At 43.7% G+C, this 22,416-nt stretch overlaps 1 long non-coding RNA gene and 1 other non-coding gene across 3 annotated transcripts in view; one reads left to right on the top strand and one right to left on the bottom strand.

Annotated features, from left to right (window-relative positions):
• Positions 1-22,416, bottom strand: part of LOC130295454 (uncharacterized) — a 61,546-nt gene that overhangs the window by 18,175 nt on the left and 20,955 nt on the right. For both annotated transcript variants that reach the window (XR_008848833.1, XR_008848832.1), the window contains exons 2-4: positions 5,063-5,134; positions 4,886-4,963; positions 911-1,022 (exon numbers count right to left, since the gene is read on the bottom strand). This is a non-coding gene — a long non-coding RNA (uncharacterized LOC130295454). The remainder of the gene's footprint in view (positions 1-910; positions 1,023-4,885; positions 4,964-5,062; positions 5,135-22,416) is intronic.
• LOC130295994 (U2 spliceosomal RNA) lies at positions 9,081-9,267 on the top strand. The gene has a single exon (XR_008849089.1). It is a non-coding gene; the product is annotated as a U2 spliceosomal RNA (small nuclear RNA).

The following is a 22,416-nucleotide window of genomic DNA, read 5'->3' as shown; positions in this document are numbered from 1 at the left end:
CTCTTGTTGGCATAATTTTGCAATTTTGGCACTTGCACCAATGTGTATTCCCAATTCTTGGATCATTATAGTTCAATGTGGTTCAATGTGGATAAATGTAAAGTTATGCATCTGGGTACTAATAACCTGCATGCGTCGTATGTTTTAGGGGGGATTAAACTGGCAGAGTCACTGGTAGAGAAGGATCTGGGTGTACTTGTAGATCACAGACTACAGAATAGCATGCAATGTCAGGCTGCTGCTTCCAGAGCCGGCAGGATATTGTCATGTATCAAAAGAGGCATGGACTCAAGGAACAGGGACATAATACTCCCCCTTTATAAAGCATTGGTACGGCCTCACCTGGAATATGCTGTTCAGTTTTGGGCACCTGTCCATAAAAGGGACACTGCGGAGTTGGAAAGGGTGCAGAGACGCGCGACTAAACTAATATGGGGCATGGATCATCTTAGCTATGAGGAGCGATTAAAGGAGTTACAATTGTTTAGTCTTGAGAAGAGACGTTTAAGGGGGGATATGATAAACGTATATAAGTATATTAATGGCCCATACAAAAAATATGGAGAAAAACTGTTCCAGGTTAAACCCCCCAAAGGACGAGGGGGCACTGGAGAAGAAAAAGTTTAGTCTCAAGGGGCGACACGCCTTCTTTACTGTGAGGACTGTGAATTTATGGAACGGTCTACCTCAGGAACTGGTCACAGCAGGAACAATTAACAGCTTTAAAACAGGATTAGATACATTCCTGGAACAAAATAACATTAATGCTTATGAAGAAATATAAAATCCCATCCCTTCCCCAATATCGCGCCACACCCCTACCCCTTAATTCCCTGGTTGAACTTGATGGACATATGTCTTTTTTCGACCGTACTAACTATGTAACTATGCAACTATGTAACTATGTCACCTGGGATGTCATTGATGCTTGGCCACTCTGGATCGTTTTGGAAAGAGTGCTCATGTAGCTCGCCATGTAGTTTTGCCTTTTTTCTTAGTCTTTCCAGAAGAGCTTTTCGTTTCTAAAAATGAATACAAAAAGATAAAAAATTGTATACAATAAAAAAATGTAATCCTCTTGAACAATATATTAAATGGACATAGGGGTGTCACAAAAAATTTTGGGGACCACTTACAGTAGCCCTATGGGGGACTGTTTTATCCAAACCCACCAGTTCCTGCTAAAATGTTTGTCCAATGCATCAAGCTACAGACAAAATAGGAAAGTACAGAAATTTAGGAATAAATTAACCCATTAAACATTATCATTTTGGTGAGTATGAAGTCAGCCTCCATGGTCTATTGTTGGTGTATAGGAATGAATGGGCTAGATCTATAACATTGAGATTTTTTTGCCCATTGAATTCAATGGCCCATTGTGGTCTATGGAGATCCTGTGTCAAATGAAGTAGGAAACTAAACAGATGGGTACTGGTAGTAATATGTATGGGAGACCCTGGTGTGGGTTCAATTCCTGGGTTCAGCTCAAGTTGTGTGATTATTCTTTAATTAGGTTTGACAGATATAGGTCAATTGATACTTTGAACCGTGGAAACTAGGTTGATTGGATACCATAAATGGGCAACTAGGTTAATTGAAAAAGGAGGTAATGTGTTGTATTCAATTGACCTAGTTCACAAAAGTTCAAACTAATATGAGTATAATCACAGAACTCTATGGGGGAGATTCATCAAAACCAGTGTAGAGGAAGAGTTGTGCAGTTGCCCATAGCAACCAATTGGATTGCTTCTTTCATTTTTTTAAAGGCCTCTGAAAAATGAAAGAAGCAATCTGATTGGTTGCAATGGGCAACTCAGAAACTTTTCCTCTGGACAGGTTTTGATAAATCTCCCTCTATATCAACAGAGGAATTGAACCCACACCAGGGTCTCCCATACACATTACTAACAGGACACTGCTGTTCAGCTTTCTTACAAGTTTACCACAATATCGCCATAGACCACAATGGGCCCTTGGATTTAAATAGACAAAAAATCACTATGTTATAGATTTATTTATTTTATTTATTTATTTATTTATATAGCGCATACAGATTCCACAGCGCTTACAATTATGGGGTACAAACAAAGACAAGTATCAGACATAAAATTACACAATAACTATTCAAACAAGAGGTGTGGGGATATGTTGAGGATATGTTGGGGATATGTTGAGGATATGTTGAGGCCAATTAGAGACTACTTGTAGGCCTGTCTGAAGAGATGTGTTTTTAGGCCACGTTTGAAACTATGGATGTTGTTGTTGAGTCTGAGGGATTTGGGGATAGCATTCAAGAGAACCGGTGCAGCATGAGTGAAGTCTTGTAGACGGGAGTGAGAAGTTCGGATTATATAAGATGTTAGTGTGAGATCATTAGCAGATCGGAGAGAAAGTGTAGGATGGTAGACGGAGATGAGAGAGGAGATGTAGGGAGGTGCAGCATTGTGGAGAGCTTTGTGTGTGAGACTGAGGATTTTGTACTGTATTCTGGACTGAATTGTTAACCAGTGTAGTGACTGGCACAGGGAGGAGTCGTCGGTGTAGCGGCTGGAGAGGAGATGAGTCTGGCTGCGGCATTAAGGATGGACTGAAGAGGAGAGAGTTTGGAGAAAGGAAGGCCTATTAGTAAAGAGTTACAGTAGTCGAGACGGGAGTGAATCAAAGCAATAATGAGAGTTTTAGCAGTTTCAGTAATGAGAAACGGGCGGATTCTGGAAATGTTTTTTAGATGCAGGTGACAAGAACGTGAAAGAGACTGAATATGGGGAGTGAAAGACAGATCAGAGTCAAGTATAACTCCAAGACAGCGAGCCTGCTGCCCGGGAGTTATGGTAGTACCACATGCCGAGATGGAAATGTCAGGGTTAGGTACAGTATCAGTTGATGGAGAAAAGACAAGAAGTTCTGTTTTAGAAAGATTTAGTTTCAGATATAAAGAGGACATGATGTCTGAGACGGCAGAGAGACAGTCACTGGTATTCTGTAGGAGTGCAGGGGTGATGTTGGAGGAGGAGGTATAAAGTTGGGTGTCATCAGCGTAGAGGTGGTACTGGAAACCAAATCCACTGACTGTTTTTCCAATCGGGGATGTGTAGAGTGAAAAGAGTAGAGGACTTAGGACCGATCCCTGGGGAACCCCGACAGCAAGGGGAAGAGGAGAAGAAGTAGAGCCAGAAAACGAGACGCTAAAGAAGCGGCCAGAGAGATAGGAAGAAAACCAGGCGAGAGCCGAGTCCTTGAGACCGATGGAGCGGAGACTACTGAGGAGGAGTTGATGATTCACAGTGTCAAAAGCCGCAGACAGGTCCAAGAGAATCAGTAAAGAGAAATTGCCATTTGATTTGGCCATCAGAAGATCGTCAGTGACTTTGGTTAGGGCCGTTTCTGTGAATGGAGTGAATGGAGCGGAAACCAGACTGTAAGGGGTCAAGGAGAGAGTTCTCGGAGAGATAGCGGATAAGGCGGGAGTAGACCAAGCATTCCAGGAGTTTGGAGATAAAGGGGAGATTTGAGACGGGTCGATAGTTGGCTGCACAGGAAGGGTCCAGAGATGGTTTTTTCAATAGTGGGGTTATGATAGAGTGTTTGAAGGAGGAGGGAAAGACCCCAGAAGAGAGGGAGAGGTTAAAGATTTTAGTTAGGTGACAGCTGATAGCAGGAGAGAGAGACTGGATGAGGTGTAAAGGCATGGGGTCACTAGAGCAGGTAGTGGGGCGGGCGGAGGAGAGGAGCTTGGAAACCTCATCCTCCATCACTCTCAGTTTTTGAGCCTGTAATGAAGAGGAGACGTGGCTGGGAATTGGATCAGAACTTTTAGGGGACTGAGAGAGGATTTCATCACGAATTTCATCGATTTTAGTTTTGAAGTATTTGGCCAGGTCTTCAGCACAGAGATCAGTGATTGGGGTCTGTACTTTAGGCCGAAGGAGAGAGTTGAACGTGTCAAAAAGGTGTTTTGGGTTGTTAGACAGAGAGGAGATGAGGGAGGTAAAATATGTTTGTTTGGCGAGGTGAAGAGCGGAGTAATAGGATTTAAGCATGAATTTATAGTGCAGATAGTCTGAAGAAGTCTTAGTTTTCCTCCAGAGACGTTCAGCACACCTAGAGCATCGCCTGAGAAAGCAGGTTGTTAGCGTGTGCCAGGGTTGCTGCCGTCTGTGTTGGGAGATTCGTGTTTTAGAGGGTGCCATTTGATCCAGGGTAGACTTTAGGGTGTCATGGTAATGTTTGGCTGCTAGATTAGGGCAGGAGAAAGAAGAGATTGGTGATAGTGAAGATTGTAGAAGATAGATGTAGCCAAGTGGTCTTCAAACTGTGGCCCTCCAGATGTTGCAAAACTAAAACCCCCAGCATGCCTGGACTGTGAGTGAGTTGTAGTTTTGCGACATCTGGAGGGCCACTGTTTGAACAACACTGATCTAGCCCATTCATTCCTATACACCAACAAATTAACCCATTAAACATTTGAGGTTTGTTTAGTCAAAATACCATTGGAGGCTGAGTATGAAGTCAGCCTCCAGGGTTTATTGTTGGTGTATAGGAATGAATGGGCTAGATCTATAATATTGAGATTTTTTGCCCATTGAATTCAATTTCCCATTGTGGTCTATGGAGATCCTGTGTCAAATGAAGTAGGAAGCTAAACAGCAGGGTACTGGAAGTCAGCCTCCAGGGTCTATTTTTGGTGGATAGGAATGAATGGGCTAGATCTAAAACATTATTATTATTTTTTATTTTTGCCCATTGTGGTCTATGGAGATCTTTTGTCAAACGGGGTAGAAAGCTAAACATCAGGGCGCTGTTAGTAATGTGTAGGTTAGACCCTGGTGTGGGTTCAATTACAGTGTTCAAATGATCTTCAAGTGTAGCTTGTTGATATGCTTACCGGCGTTATTTCATGTATTGTTGCAGCTGTTTCCTCCTCACTGTCACTTTACGTCTCCTGTTGAATACTATAATCTTCCTATTTAAAAAAAAAAAAAAGTGAATTAATATAATAATAAGTATTAAAAAAATTATATATATATATATATATATATAAATAATAAAGAATATTAATTACCTCATCAGAAGATTCTTCAGGATTATATTCTTCATCCCTTTCCTCCTCTGCAGCATATGAATATCTAGTTGCCTTTAGTAAATAGATTAATAGAGTATGTAATAGCCTAAAGCAAAATTCTCCATTACTTGGTTTTGGTCTTGTTGAGATAACATGTTAGTGGCTATCATCCTTTTTCAGTACAATAATCAATTATACAAGGTTTAATAATACTCTGCACATTGTATTTATAGCGACAGCAAGCTAGGGCTGCTCAATATCATATTTTGAGCCTGCATGCTATGCACGCTCAGCTAAGCAAACTCATTATCATGTATTGAGTGTGCATGTTATGCACACTCAGCTATGCAGGCTCATTATCATGTACTGACTGTGCAGGCTATGCACGCTCAACATCAGGTATTGATCAGATAAGCACGCTAATTATTATGTATTGAGTGTGCATGCTATGCACTCTCATTATGATGTATTGAGCCTGCATGCTATGCACGCTCATTATAATGTATTGAGTGTGTAGGATATACATGTTCAATATCATGTATTGAGCATGCATGCTATGCACACTCATATATTAACGTTCATTATTATGTATTGAGTATGCATCCTATGGATGCTCAATGTAATATATTGAACATGCATGCTACACACTTTCATTATGATGTATTGAGCCTGCATGCTATGCATGCTCATTATCATGTATTGAGTGTTTATGCCATGCACGCTCAATATCATGTATTGATTGTGCATGCTATGCACGCTCAATATCATGTATTGACTGTGGATGCTATGCATGCTCAATAACATGTATTGAGCATGCATGCTATGCACGCTCATATATTCACATTCATTATCATGTATTGAGTGTGTATGCTATGCATGCTCAATATCATGTATTGACTGTGCATGCTATGCACGCTCATATATTCATGTTCATTATTATATATTGAGCATCCATGCTATGCACTCTCATTATGATGTATTGAGCCTGTATGCTATGCATGCTCAATATCATTTTTGAGTGTGTATGCTATGCATGCTCAATATCATTTATTGAAAATGTATGCTATGCATGCTCATTATCATGTATTGATTGTGTATGCTTTGCATGCTCAATATCATGTATTGAACATGCAGGCTATGCACGCTCAAAATATTCATGTTAATTATGTATTGAGTGTGCATGCTATGCATGCAAAATATCATTTATTGAGCATGCATGCTACACACTTTCATTACGATGTATTGAGCCTGCATGCTATGCATGCTCATTATCATGTATTGAGTGTTTATGCCATGCACGCTCAATATCATGTATTGATTGTGCATGCTATGCATGCTCAATATCATGTATTGACTGTGGATGCTATGCATGCTCAATAACATGTATTGAGCATGCATGCTATGCACGCTCATATATTCACGTTCATTATCATGTATTGAGTGTGTATGCTATGCATGCTCAATATAATGTATTGAGCATGCAGGCTATGCACACTCATATATTAACGTTCATTATTATGTATTGAGTATGCATCCTATGGATGCTCAATGTATGCTACACATACATGCTACACACTTTCATTACAATGTATTGAGCCTGCATGCTATGCACGCTCATTATCATGTATTGAGTGTGTATGCTATGCATGCTCAATATCATATACTTACTGTGCATGCTATGCATGCTCAATATCATGTATTGAACATGCAGGCTATGCACGCTCAAAATATTCATGTTTATTATTATGTATTGAGTGTGCATGCTATGGATGCTCAATATCAGGTATTGAGCATGCATGCTATGCACTCTCATTATCATGTTTTGAGCCTGCATGCTATGCACGCTCATTATCATATATTGAGTGTGGATGGTATGCACGGTAAATTTCTGATTTTGGACTCATTTGGGACTTTGGATCACTATCTATATTGTAGTGCTGCGGTTTTATTGAGTAACACCGGATCACTCCAGTATAGATGGTGAGCAAAAAAAGCACATTTATTCCATTGGGGGGAGGTTATGGTGTTATGTGCAATACAGTCTAGATGGTGATATAAATTGTGAATTCATTCCATCAATAAATATGCACAATTTTTGAATGGAATAAAATCTTTTTTTTTAATCACCACCTATCCTGAATTGCTGCGGTGTTCCTAATGCAATAAAATATGCAATCAGTGAGCACATGTACACGATAAAATCGCAGCAATGCAGTATAGGTCAGTGGTCCCCAAACTGTGGCCCTCCAGATGTTGCAAAACTACAATTCCCAGCATGCCTGGACAGCCGTTGGCTGTCCAGGCATGCTGGGAGTTGTAGTTTTGCAACATCTGGAGGGCCACAGTTTGGGGACCACTGGTATAGATGGTGAAAAAAAAGAGATTTTATTCCATTACAAAAATGATGCATCATTTTTGAATGGGATAAAATCACTATTATTGACAGCATTTATAATGCACTGCTGGCTGCAGCCATTCATTTGGGAGTGCAGCTTTATATGAAAAAATAAATAAATAAATTCACAAAGCTGCAATCCCCAATGAATGGCAGCAGCCAGCAGTGCATTATAAATGGTGTCAATAATGGAGATTTTATCCCATTCAAAAATTATGCATCATTTTTGATTGGGATAAAATCACTATTATTCACACCATTTATAATGCACTGCGGTCTGCAGTCATTCATTGGGGATTGCAGCTTTGTGAAATTTTATTTTTATTGTTTTGGGCATATAATCAATTGTACTACCCACCATTTTGATATTATAAATTCCCTCAGGGCACAGTACAGCAGCTCCGTTCTCAGACTCTCCTCCTCTCTGAATGGTATGTGCAAAACCAAACAGAAAGGAGGAGACTCAGAGGCTGCCGTCCCTCCCAGCCTGTATGCGCGCCTGTATGCGCGCCTGTATGCGCGCTCCCGACATTGAGCGCAGAATACAGCAAGATGGGCGGAAGTGGTGGCCGGCGAGGCTTCAGATGACGTCACGTCGGCCCGCCCGCCGACTTCCTGCAATCGTGAGACTGCTCAACTCTGAGCTACCGAAGAGGAGTGGAAAAAGGTATTGTTCTAATGTTTTAAGAGGAATAAAAAAACAGGGATAGATGTAGACAGTGTGAGGGAAAGATGGGGAGGGGGAATATGGACATTTTAGTTGAGGATAGCTACTCTTTAAGAGCACATACCTCAGCTCTTCAATAAAATAATTTTTTTTATATATCTATATATATATATATATATATATACCGTATTTATCGGCGTATAACAGGCACTTTTTAGGCTAAAATTTTTAGCCTAAAGTCTATGTGCGTGTTATACGCCGATACACCCCCAGGAAAGGCAGGGGGAGAGAGGCCGTCGCTGCCCGCTTCTCTCCCCCTGCCTTTCCTGGGGTCTAGAGCCCTGCTGCCGGCCCTTCTCACCCCCTGGCTATCGGCGCCGCTGCCCCGTTGCCTCCCCCCATCCCCGGTGGCATAATTACCTGTTGCTATGCGCTGCAAGGCGCGGCGCACTGATGTCATGAGCCGCGCCGTGCATAGCAACGACGCAGGGGACGCGCGCCGGAGGCCTGCAGCAGCGCGGACCCGACCCAGGTAATTATGCCACCGGGGATGGGGGGAGGCAATGGGGCAGCGGCGCCGGCAATGGGTGCCGCTGCCCCTTCTCTCCCCCTGGCTGTCGGCGCCGATAACCAGGGGGTGAGAAGGGCCGGCAGCACCGCTCTAGACCCCAGGAAAGGCAGGGGGAGAGAAGCGGGCAGCGACGGCCTCTCTCCCCCTGCCTTTCCTGGGGGTTTATCGGGGTATACACGCGCACACACGCACCCTCATTTTACCATGGATATTTGGGTAAAAAACTTTTTTTACCCAAATATCCTTGGTAAAATGAGGGTGCATGTTATAGGCCGGTTCGTGGTATACCCCGATAAATACGGTATATATATATATAGATAGATAGATAGATAGATAAAAAAAAGTCAGTTCTGTTATGGTGAATATATTTATTGTGTGATTGACAATTGATTGGTAATAAAGGTTTTTTCAATCAAAAATCTGTTCTTATCAGTTTAATATCTGATACGTCCCCTATCTGGGGACCATAAATTAAATGGATTTTTGAGAATGGGAGCCGATTTGGAAACTTGCTTCCGTCGCCCAATGCATTGACCCGATATGGCAGTATCTTCGGGTACAGTGCACCACCCCATTCCAGTGTTAAAAAAGACAGATTCTTATTTAATCCTCTGTGGGTGCTGCTGCAGCTGTTGCCTGCCTTGTCATGTCAGTCAGACTGGCTGCAGAAGGTGCCGCTGCTGTCCAGACCCAGTACTGCTGAATGGCCTCCTTAATTGGATAAGCTCATCGTATCCTCACAAAAAAAAAAAGAGTTCCACAATTAGAGACCACAATAATGAGTTGCACTGACTGGTTTATGAACGTCTATCCATTTGGCGTTTTACTGACCATGTTTGCACACTGATTGATGTCATAAAAACTAAAAAAATAATAATAATACTAATCTAGCACACCTGTGCAGGTTTGACATGACATGATACGTAGCTGTCTTGCAGGTGGTGCTGAATCCTGTTAAATGATGTGAGGGTCTCATGGTTATTCACAAGGGTGCGTCATTGCTGTTGCTTGACCATGCATTGGTTCTGTGGTCAGTGAATGATAAAAACAAAATTTGCCATCCATTGATTGATGAGAAATCAGCCATGAGGCATTTGTTTTTAGAAACTGCTGCTCACAACCAATGTTGCAATGGAGTGTCTCCATCTGCTGGTGGTATTGGATAAGCATTAGTGCTATGATGGGGTCTGAAGAAGAAGAAGAAGATGGAAAAAAATTAATAAAAAAAAGAAAGAAAGAGAGAGAGACTGACTGAGTGAGTGGGTAAGAGAGAGAGTGAGTGAGTGATTGAGTGAGTAATTGAGTGAGTGAGAGAGAGAACAAATGAATTAAAGTGAGTGAGTGTGTGAGTGAGAATGAATGAAAGTCTGAATGACAGAAAGAAAAAAGTATGAAGAAAGAAGTATGAAGAAAATAAAATGTATATGGAGTTGCAAACATGAGTGCAATCTACAAAGCTGTTGAGGCTGGTCCTCATGGGAGGATTGTTGCACCCAGGACCTTTAGTTCTATTAAATGTCATTCAATGCCACTGCCAGGTGTAAACAGCAGAAGAACCAGAAGCACCAACAGCACGACCATGGGTTGTCAGATTACCCTGATTCAGCAAAGAGTCCAAAAGGATGCAGGTGAATACTGTTTATTTTCAGTTTCTCGTTACAGTTGGTTTGATTCCGTGTCCGGACAGCCAGGGAGGTGGCTGCAGGCAACAAAGGTAGGCGTGTTGTTTTCATATGCAGATCTTAACCCCTTAAGGATGGAGGGCGTGCCCATACGCCCCCGTTTCAAAGTCCTTAAGGACTGAGGGTGTATGGATACGCCCGTGGGAATTTCGGTCCCCACCGCTAGCCGTCGGGGACCGGACCGAGATGCCTGCTGAAATCTTTCAGCAGGCATCCTGTGAAAATGCCTAGGAGGGTCCTGAGAACCCCCCATGTCGGCCATGGCGGCAAATCGACGTTTGTGGCAATTCCGGGCTGATCGGGTCTCTGATGACCCGATTGCCCGGAAAATAGGGATGAAAGGATTTGTCAGTGACAGCCCCAATCCTCCTAAGGGATAGGAGCGAGGTGGCAGTGGTGCCATCCCCCCCTATCCCCTGCCATTAGTAATGATTACTGACCAATGGCAGATAAAGGCGGAGGGGTTACCATGGAAATTCCCCCGCTCTGCCCGCCCCTGGATGTCAGGCAGAGAGGGGGGGGGGGGGAGAAGATGGTGGCGGTACCTGGGGGTTTGCCCCCCCTGCATGCGAATGTACAGGGTACATTCACAAGGGGCGGGGGTTTACAGTTAGTCTCTCGCTGCAAGCTAGAGATGCAGGAAATTTTCTGCTGCAGCTCAAACTCCCAGCAGGAAACTCGCTGTAATCCCCCGGCAGTCTGAATGTACCCTAAAAACACTACCTATAAACATACCCCTACACAGTCCCCCCCCCCCCACCCCCAATAAAAATGAGAAACCTCTGGTATGGCACGGTTTCTAAAACGTAGTCTCCAGCTGTTGCAAAACAACAACTCCCAGTATTGCCAGACAGCCATTGACTGTCCAGGCATGCTGGGAGTTTTGCAACAGCTGGAGGCACTCTGTTTGCGAAATACTGCCGTAGGGTAATTTTGGTATCCGAGGCAAGTCTAACTCTTGCATCCGTAATTTAGGCCTTAAATGCGCATGGCGCTCTCTCACTTTACCGTACTCGGTAAAAATTGCCCAACAAATTTTGGGGGGCTTTTTCTCCTTTTACCTTTTACAGCGGTTCTGACATAAACGCACAAAAATAAATACCCACATGTGACCCCATTTTGGAAACTACACCCCTCACGGAATGTAAGAATGGGTATAGTGAGCTTTAACACCCCACAGGTGTTTGACAAATTTTCATTAAAGTTGGACGTGAAAATGAAAAATTTTATTTTCTTCACTAAAATGCTGGTGTTATCCCAAATTTTTCATTTTCACAAGGAGTAATAGGAAAAAAAGCCATTGATGGCTGGGAAATATTGGAACATGGAGGTAGGCATCTTTGATGTCCACTGAAGAAAGAAATTCCCCTTGTTCCATGGATGCCACTACCGAACGGAGGGATTCCAATCGGAAGTGGCGGATGAGAAGATGAAGGTTGAGACGCTTGAGGTCCAGGATTGGCCGCACAGAACCGCCCTTCTTGGGGACCACAAAAAGATTGGAATAGAAACCCCAAAAATAACTCCCTGGAGAAGCAGGGACCGGAGAGCCCCCCAAAACTGTTTCGCCAGAGAAGGAGACCGGGGGCCCGGGACTGAAAAAAACGATCCCTCGGGAGGGAGGCAAATTCCATTCGGTATCCGTTGGACACCACGTCCCTGACCAAAGAGTCCTGAATGTGTGTGGTCCAGATGTCTCGAAAAAGTAAGAGACGACCTCCCACCCGAGAAAAATCTGCGGGTGGGGGCATCACTTCATGCAGAAGTGGGTTTGCGTTTGCCTGATTTGGCCGCAAAACGGCCGGAACGGTTGGTGTCCAACTTCCAAGACGGGCAAGCCCGGAATGAGGGAGCCTTCTTGTCCCGCGAAGGCGCCTGCCTAGACCCCTTATTAGGGCCAAAAGTCCGAAAGGACTGAAAGGAAGAGGACTTCCTCTGGGAAGTAGAGCGAGCCTTATTTTGAGGCAACAAGGAACTCTTGCCAACCGTCGCCTCAGAGATAATCTCGTCAAGGCGCTTGCCAAAAAGGCGGGCACCAGTAAAAGGAAGCTCGGTGAGAGACCTTTTGGAAGCGGCATCCGCATCCACATCCCAAGCCTTAAGCCACATGGAACGGCGGAGGGCCGCCAGGTGACCCACAGCAAAGGCAGCACAACGGGCTGACTGCATGGAAGCTGTGCACAGAAAGTCCCCAGCTTTAGAGCATTGGAGAACCAAAGCAGACAGATCCTCTGGGGGGATCCCGTCTGGATACCCTGACGGAGTTTTGAGCACCACACCGATAGGGCCTTGGACACCCAAGCCGAGGCGAAGGTGGGAAGCAGAGAAGAGCCTGCTGCTTCAGAGGCAAACTTCGCTAAGGACTCCACCTTCTTGTCCGTTGAATCCTTGAAAGCAGCCATATCTGCTAGCGACAGTGTAGTAGCCTTAGAGAGGCGGGAAATTGGTGGATCCACCAAGGGAGGGGAAACCATCTTAGAGGCAAGGTCCTTGTCGAATGGGTAACGCACCTGAACCTTCTTCATTCCCGGGAGCCTCTTGTCCGGATGTTTCCATGCAGATTCCAGAAGGGTGTCAAATTCAGCGTGAGAGCTGAACCTTTGAGGTGCCAGTTTAGCATGATGAAAAGATACTTCAGGAGTCACATCCGAAGATCCTGGGTCCTCTAAGTGAAAGGTGTCTCTTATGGCCGCAACCAATGAGTTCACCATTTCAACTGTATCCGAGCGGTCCTCCGAGTCAGATGCCAATTCGAAAGCCTCATCCACCAGGAGAATGTGAACAAGTGGGGGGCGACCATGATCGGGTACGCGACTCTTGCGAGGCAGAGTGGCGATTCCGGGAACGTCCTCTGGAGGAGCGACGTTTGTGACCAGATGACACGGGGGGGCGGGACCCACGAGGGGAGCACCCACGTCTACCTGAAGACTCAATGGAAGAGTCAGAAGATACACCCCTAGTACGCCTGTGAGAGGGTGAAGTATGTGGAGAAGAGGAGCGGGGCCCTTTAGAGGGTTGGCACAGGGCAGACCTCTTCAAGGCAGACACCACGTCACGAGAAGCCTCAGCCACCGAACGGGAGACTTGAGTCAAGTCAGCCCATATACTGGGATAGGGAAGAAACCCAGGCTGGAGGGGCGGCCGAATCCACCAGAACTGAAAGAGCATCCGAGGGTACCAGGGGGTCTGGGGCAGCAGAGGAGCAGGCAGAGCAAGTGGGTTCAGCAGAACCAGGTATTTTGGAATTACAGTTCTTACAGACCAAATAGGAAACTAACGCTCCAGTTGTCTGTTTAGAGGGAGGAACAATTCTGGGTACGAACATAATGAAAAAAGAACTATCTCACCCGAGTCTGTGTCCCCTGTGGTGGCTGCTGTGAAGAGAACTCCGCTCTGTGTAGATAGAGAGGGAGAAACAGGCCAGCCAATAGCCAGAGAGGGGCGTGTCTGGAGCAGGGGCCCTGTCTGATTGGCCTCTGCCACCGAAAATCGCACGCACGGCGCTGATTGGAGGATAATCCGCGCCTCCAGTGAGCTCCGGCGGCCCTGTGGGCGGAGCTATAGCTCCCCGGCCGCCGAGAAGAACAATAGTAATGGCGCCCGCTCCTTGCCCCAGGCGCACATGTCAGCCGCATATGCGCCCACGGGGAAGTGAGCGGGCGATACACATATTCGGCGACAGTCGTCTACTGCCGAAAGCGAAAGTAAGTCGGCGCTTCATGCGCCCGAACAGTAAAAGCGCCGCGGCTGTCAGCCACATAGTAAGCGCCGCGGCTGTCAGCCGCATAGTATAACACACACACACACATGTGCATAATAATAAAGTAAACCATTCATTACCAATATGCCATTGCTCGCCCCTTTTTTTAGAATAAAAGATAGAGCCCCTAACACAGGCCAGCACCTTGGACCCTGAAAGGTGGGCCAAAAAATGAGGGTCTCCAGAGGTTGCAAGTCAGCACCTAAAGGGAGAAGAATATATACTCACCTCAATCAGAAGTACTTACCTAATGGAGTCTTCTGTGAGGTCTTCAGTCAGCTTTCTGTTACCTGCAAAGCGAGCAGGGAATAGGGGGACCCGGACCCATGAGGTACAACCCCAGACGCTGACCGTTGGCGAGAGGGGGGTGAACAGCGCATATACGCAATGTCTGTGCCCCCTCAATCACAATGAGGAAACAGTGAGCCGCAGTTCCTCAGTCCCCACCTGAAAACATGAAAGAAAATGGAATAAAAAACTAACACATACCCTAACTAGGAAAAATAAGAAACAGAAGACCTGGTCTGGAGAATTCCAGACCATGTCCACCTCCTTCAGACACTAAGCTAAAACTGATTAGCTCAGGGCCTAGAGGCGGGTATATCCTGCTGGGAGGAGCCGACTTTTTTTTGTTGCCATAGTGTCATACCTCCTAGAGACAGCAGCATACACCCATGGTCTGTGTCCCCCAATGGAGCCGATAGAGAAAATCTAATTTTCCATTTTTACACCCAACTTCAACGCAAAGTCGCCAAACACCTGTGGGGTGTTGAGGCTCACTATACCCCTTGTTACATTCCTTGAGGGGTGTAGTTTCCAAAATAGTATGCCATATGTTTTTTTTTGCTGTTCTGGCACCATGGGGGCTTCCTAAATGCAACATGGCCCCAAAAACCATGACAGCAAAATTTGTTTAAAAAAATCCTACAGTTGCTCTTTCCCTCTTGAGCCATGTTGTGAGCCCACAAAGCACTTTATGTCAACATATGATGTATTTACGTACTCGAGAGAAATTGAGCTACAAATTTTGGGGGGCTTTTTCTCCTTTTACCACTTTTAAAAATGAAAAAAATGGGGCTACAAAAATTTGTTAGTGTAAAAAATGCAGATTTTGATTTTTCTCCTCCACTTTGCTGCAATTCTTGTGAAAGACCTAAAGGGTTAACACACTTTTTGAATGTCATTTTGAAAACTGTGAGGGGTGTAGTTTCTACAATGGGGTCATTTATGGGGTATTTCTCACAGAATGGTCCCTCAAATCCAGTTCAAACTTAACTGGTCTTTGAAAAATTCAGATTTTAAAATTTTCATGAAAATTTTGAAAATTGCTGCTATACTTTGAAGCCCTCTAATGTCTTCAAAAAGTAAAAAATTGGTCAATTTTATGATGCCAACATAAATTAGACATATTGGGGGACATTTACTAATCTAGTCTATTCTGGGTATGCTTATAGACCAGCGTATGTGGTAGTCTCCTGTCTATTGTGCTCCTAATTTATCAAAGGTCTCACAGCCCTTGATAAATTCTGTGCTCAGACTTCAGGGTCTACAGCTTAAACTGCATTTAGTCCTGCTCCAGCATGGTCTGACATTTCAGCGTATTTTGGGCAGATGCGACTTGTCGCACAAAAGTCGCACTTGATAAATTCAGCACCAATGCATTTTCCAATGCATTTCTGTCTAAAATAGACTTGCATGCATCATGTTCTAAAAATCCTCTAGAGCAAAAGTCGCAGAAAAGTCGCACATATTTAGACTGCGACTTTCTGTGCGACAAATTTAGACAGGAAAAATCAGTCTAAATCCTTTGATAAATCTCCCCCATTGTGTTTGTGAATCAATATAAAATGTATTTGGAATATCCATTTTCCTTACAAGCAGAGAGTTTCAAAGTTAGAAAAATGCAAAATTTTCAAAATTTTCATGACATTTTGTGATGCAAGTAACCACAAAAATTTACCGCTATGTTAAAGTAGAATATGTCACGAAAACCTACACTAGCTAAATCCCTTAGGGATCTCTGGGCCGACTTATTAATGAACAACCTACTTGGGGAAATAAATCCCCTCAGGATTAACCCTGACTAAAGATCCCCTAAAAATTTACTTTTATTAATGCTTCTTTAAAATATTTCTTGACTTGTGTAATTCACATTTCTTGCCACAAGATGGCAGTGGTGTTTTAAAATATTGAACGCTGTGCACAGCTAACTCCGACATAGTTTCCGAAATAGTTTTTCATGATATAAAACATAATCCTCCCTTCCTTTAAAGTAAGGGAGGATTATGTTTTAATAATAACGCTGTGCCAGTGTCCCAGCTTAGTTAGTAACTCCCGTGCCCGAGCTGCAGCAGGGCACCGGAACTAACTAGATAGAAGAGTCTAAATACCAGTCTGTCTGACAGACACTGAGCAATTTCAATAGTACGGAGTTAGCTGTGCACAGCGTTCAAGATTTTAAAACACCACTGCCATCTTGTGGCAAGAAATGTGAATTACACAATTACAGGGGTTCCTGTAAAAGCCAGGGTATGGATTGCATTGCTTATTGCTCCATCAGAGTGGAATGGACTCCTGTCCTTCTTTTAAGCAATGATGTGGATTTAGCCTGTGCTGTATGTACGGGTGGCTGACTGCCACCCACCCAGAGAGTGTATGGGAGACTGCCTGCCTCCCTCCTTTCCTATGCATGGGAGGCCGCCTGCCAGCCTTCCTTTCTTCCCTATAAGTAGTGTGAGTGCTCATGAAGGGGGCATGGTTGGTTCCATCCCTTTACCGGTTATTACCTCTGGGCCTTTTGGCTAAGATCAAGTGTAAAAAAAGGGCTTGCGATAGACCGCATCCTTGTGCACGGTATTTTGTGTGAATACTTGCACTTGGGTGACTTGAGAGCACATACCTCAGCTCTTCAATAAAATAAAAGAATATATATATATATATATATATATATATATATATATATAAACAAAGTCCCGAAATCACAGCACCAGTCAGGTCATGGATCTTGAAATACTGGATTATTTTATTCTTCCCCACAGCAAATGCGTGGGGACCTTCACTACAGCCAAGATCGCAGCCATTGCAGCCATCCTCTTATATATTATTATTTTTTCTAATATATGCCCTCATTCATGTCATCTAGAAATAAAATATCAGTTGCATGATAATTTGATGTCAGCATTTACTGTTGTACTATTCAAACATGATTTGCTAGGTTACAAGTGTTTGGTTACAATGCGCATGCACAGCCGGCCGGCTGGATCGCGATATGTCCAGTGTGATAACATGATCGTCGGACCCGTTTGCGCAGCCGCAGAACACAAATGGTGATTAGTGTGGGTAAGGGCATTACGCGCACCTGATCAGCACACATTACTGTGAGCAATCGGGAGCGGAAGTGATGCGCTGATACGTAGGAACTTTTCCGACGCATGCGCAGTCGCTTTGTATACAAACAAGAATGAGAACGGAGATGGCAGCGATCGGCATGTTCTGGGTGCGATCGAGTTATATATTTGGCTGATACTGAAGGTACCTATATAACACTATATAGCACTGTATGTCATATGGCACAGGGCACTTTATATGTGTATTGATTGTATTGTATATAGACGGATGCTATGTCAACTTGACATCACTGTGATTAACAGAGCATTGCTCCAATTAAATTTAAATAGAGGTGCGTTTTTAGATAATTATACATTTGTATCACATGAGTTGTAGCCAATGAAATGTATCTGTGATATATATATATATATATATATATATATATATATATGCGCACATTTTGTATTTGTATTATGCTTGATAAAGGCTACTACTGCCGAAACGTTGCATTTGCTGTGGGGAAGAATAAAATAATCCAGTATTTCAAGATCCATGACCTGACTGGTGCTGTGATTTCGGGACTTTGTATATATATATATATATATATATATATATATATATATATTGTTAACAGTGTTTCCCAAACAGGGTGCCTCCAGCTGTTTAGGCTATTTGGGCATGCTGGGATTGATAGTTTTGTAATAGCTGGGGGCATCCTGGTTGGGAAACACTGATTTATGCATGTGTGTGTGTATATATCAATGTTTCGCAACCAGGGTGCCTCCAGCTGTTGGAATACTACAAATCCCAGCATGCTGAGAGTTGTAGTTTTGCAGCAGCTGGATACACTCTGGTTGGGAAATATATATATATATATATATATATATTATTTTTCTTTCCTATGATATATATATATACATACACACACGCACAGTAGTGTTTTTCAGGGGGTGTAATCCAAACCTCCCTCTCCGGTGTGTCCAACAATCCGGTGTCAAAATTAAGACGCTGGATGATTGTGAACTGCCCCATTCAAATAAATGGGATCAGTTCTAGCATTAGTTTCCCTCCAGTGCACGCCTGACATATGTGAACCCGGCCTCATTCGATCTGCAGGGTGCCAGTGTATAGTTGGTATCTACCACTACAGTATATGTTATTGTATGTCAGAATATTGGTCTTTTTATCGTGGTTTTTAATTTGGAACAATATAGCGGTATTGTGTGTCTAGCAAATATTGTGTGTCTACAGGGACATACGCTTTGTGGCTTGTGCTCCTGATCATTTAACCCTTTCAGGACTCAGCGTTTTTCCGTTTTTGCACTTTTGTTTTTTCCTCCCCACCTTCTAAAAACCATAACGCTTTCAGTTTTCCACCTACAGACCCCTACAAGCGCTTGTTTTATGCACTACCAATTTTACTTTGTAATGACATCAGTCGTTTCACAATAAAATCTAACTTGTTTGGCTTTTGCGGCCCCACTTTTAATTTTGCCCAGCGCCACATTAAATCTAAAACTGGTCCTGAGTGTATGTGTATGGCTGTGTGTGTGTATATAGGGGCAGTGTATGTGTATGAGGCTATGTATATGGTATGGGGCTGTGTATGTGTGTATATAGGGGCAGTATATGTGTATGGTGCAGTGTATGTGTATGAGGCAGTATATATGTGGGCTGTGTATGTGCGTGTACATAGGGGCAGTGCATGTGAGTATATGGGGGCAGTACATGTGTATGGGGCAGTGTATATGGGGGCTGTGTATGTGTGTGTAGATGGGGGCAGTGTATGTGTATGGGGCAGTGTATTTTGTATGGGGCTGTGTATGTGTGTATATGGGGGCTCTGTATGTGTGTGTATATGGGGGCAGTGTATGTGTATGGGAGCAGTGCATGTGTATGGGGCAGTGTAGGTGAGTATATGGGGCTGTGTATGCGAGTATATTTGTATGGGTGTATGTGTAAGTGTATGGGGCAGTGTGTATGGTATGGGGCAGTGTATGTGTATGGGGGCAGTGTATGTGTATGGGGCAGTGTATGGGGGCAGTGTATGTGTATGGGGCAGTGTATATGGTACAGGGCTGTATGTGTGTGTGGGGGGGGGGGCTGTGTTTGTGTGTATGGTGGACTGTGTGTGGGGGCTGTGTCTATGTGTGTATATAGGGGCAGTGTATATGGTATGGGGCTGTTTTTGTGTATGGGGGCTGTGTATGTGTGTATATGGTGGCTGTGTATGTGTATGGGGCAGTGTATGTGTATGGGGCAGTGCATGTGTATGGGGCAGTTTATATGGTATGGGACTGTGTATGTGTGTATGGGGTTGTGTACGTGTGTGTTTATAGGGGCAGTGTATGTGTGCATGGGGTTGTGTACGTGTGTGTATATAGGGGCAGTATATGTGTATGGGGCAGTGCATATGTATGGGGCTGTGTGTAAGGTATGGGGGCAGTGTATGTGTATGGGACAGTGTATGTCGTCAGTTTATGTGTATGGGGCAGTGTATGTGTATGGGGGCAGTGTATGTGGGCAGTGTATGTGTATGGGGGCAGTGTATGTGTATGGGGCAGTGTGTATGGTATGGGGCAGTGTATGAGTATGGGGGCAGTGTATGAGTATGGGGGAAGTGTCTGTGTATGGGGGCAGTGTATGTGTATGGGGCAGTGTATGTGTATGGGGGCAGTGTATGTGTATGGGGGCAGTGCATGTGTATGGGGGCAGTGTATGTGTATGGGGGGCATTGTATGCTTATGGGGGGCATTTTATGTGTATTGGGGCAGTGTATGGTATGGGGCAGTGTATGTGTATGGGTGCAGTGTATGTGTATGGGGCAGTGTATGGTATGGGGCAGTGTGTATGGTATGGGGCAGTGTGTATGGTATTTCTCACAGAATGGTCCCTCAAATCCAGTTCAAACTTAACTGGTCTTTGAAAAATTCAGATTTTAAAATTTTCATGAAAATTTAGAAAATTGCTGCTATACTTTGAAGCCCTCTAATGTCTTCAAAAAGTAAAAAATTGGTCAATTTTATGATGCCAACATAAATTAGACATATTGGGGGACATTTACTAATCTAGTCTATTCTGGGTATGCTTATAGACCAGCGTATGTGGTAGTCTCCTGTCTATTGTGCTCCTAATTTATCAAAGGTCTCACAGCCCTTGATAAATTCTGTGCTCAGACTTCAGGGTCTACAGCTTAAACTGCATTTAGTCCTGCTCCAGCATGATCTGACACTTCAGCGTATTTTGGGCAGATGCGACTTGTCGCACAAAAGTCGCACTTGATAAATTCAGCACCAATGCATTTTCCAATGCATTTCTGTCTAAAATAGACTTGCATGCATCATGTTCTAAAAATCCTCTAGAGCAAAAGTCGCAGAAAAGTCGCACATATTTAGACTGCGACTTTCTGTGCGACAAATTTAGACAGGAAAAATCAGTCTAAATCCTTTGATAAATCTCCCCCATTGTGTTTGTGAATCAATATAAAATGTATTTGGAATATCCATTTTCCTTACAAGCAGAGAGTTTCAAAGTTAGAAAAATGCAAAATTTTCAAAATTTTCATGACATTTTGTGATGCAAGTAACCACAAAAATTTACCGCTATGTTAAAGTAGAATATGTCACGAAAACCTACACTAGCTAAATCCCTTAGGGATCTCTGGGCCGACTTATTAATGAACAACCTACTTGGGGAAATAAATCCCCTCAGGATTAACCCTGACTAAAGATCCCCTAAAAATTTACTTTTATTAATGCTTCTTTAAAATATTTCTTGACTTGTGTAATTCACATTTCTTGCCACAAGATGGCAGTGGTGTTTTAAAATATTGAACGCTGTGCACAGCTAACTCCGACATAGTTTCCGAAATAGTTTTTCATGATATAAAACATAATCCTCCCTTCCTTTAAAGTAAGGGAGGATTATGTTTTAATAATAACGCTGTGCCAGTGTCCCAGCTTAGTTAGTAACTCCCGTGCCCGAGCTGCAGCAGGGCACCGGAACTAACTAGATAGAAGAGTCTAAATACCAGTCTGTCTGACAGACACTGAGCAATTTCAATAGTACGGAGTTAGCTGTGCACAGCGTTCAAGATTTTAAAACACCACTGCCATCTTGTGGCAAGAAATGTGAATTACACAATTACAGGGGTTCCTGTAAAAGCCAGGGTATGGATTGCATTGCTTATTGCTCCATCAGAGTGGAATGGACTCCTGTCCTTCTTTTAAGCAATGATGTGGATTTAGCCTGTGCTGTATGTACGGGTGGCTGACTGCCACCCACCCAGAGAGTGTATGGGAGACTGCCTGCCTCCCTCCTTTCCTATGCATGGGAGGCCGCCTGCCAGCCTTCCTTTCTTCCCTATAAGTAGTGTGAGTGCTCATGAAGGGGGCATGGTTGGTTCCATCCCTTTACCGGTTATTACCTCTGGGCCTTTTGGCTAAGATCAAGTGTAAAAAAAGGGCTTGCGATAGACCGCATCCTTGTGCACGGTATTTTGTGTGAATACTTGCACTTGGGTGACTTGAGAGCACATACCTCAGCTCTTCAATAAAATAAAAGAATATATATATATATATATATATATATATATATATAAACAAAGTCCCGAAATCACAGCACCAGTCAGGTCATGGATCTTGAAATACTGGATTATTTTATTCTTCCCCACAGCAAATGCGTGGGGACCTTCACTACAGCCAAGATCGCAGCCATTGCAGCCATCCTCTTATATATTATTATTTTTTCTAATATATGCCCTCATTCATGTCATCTAGAAATAAAATATCAGTTGCATGATAATTTGATGTCAGCATTTACTGTTGTACTATTCAAACATGATTTGCTAGGTTACAAGTGTTTGGTTACAATGCGCATGCACAGCCGGCCGGCTGGATCGCGATATGTCCAGTGTGATAACACGATCGTCGGACCCGTTTGCGCAGCCGCAG

This window comes from Hyla sarda, chromosome 11, assembly GCF_029499605.1.
Source record: "Hyla sarda isolate aHylSar1 chromosome 11, aHylSar1.hap1, whole genome shotgun sequence".
Lineage (NCBI taxonomy): Eukaryota > Metazoa > Chordata > Amphibia > Anura > Hylidae > Hyla > Hyla sarda.
This window is presented reverse-complemented; position numbering and strand designations above follow the sequence as displayed.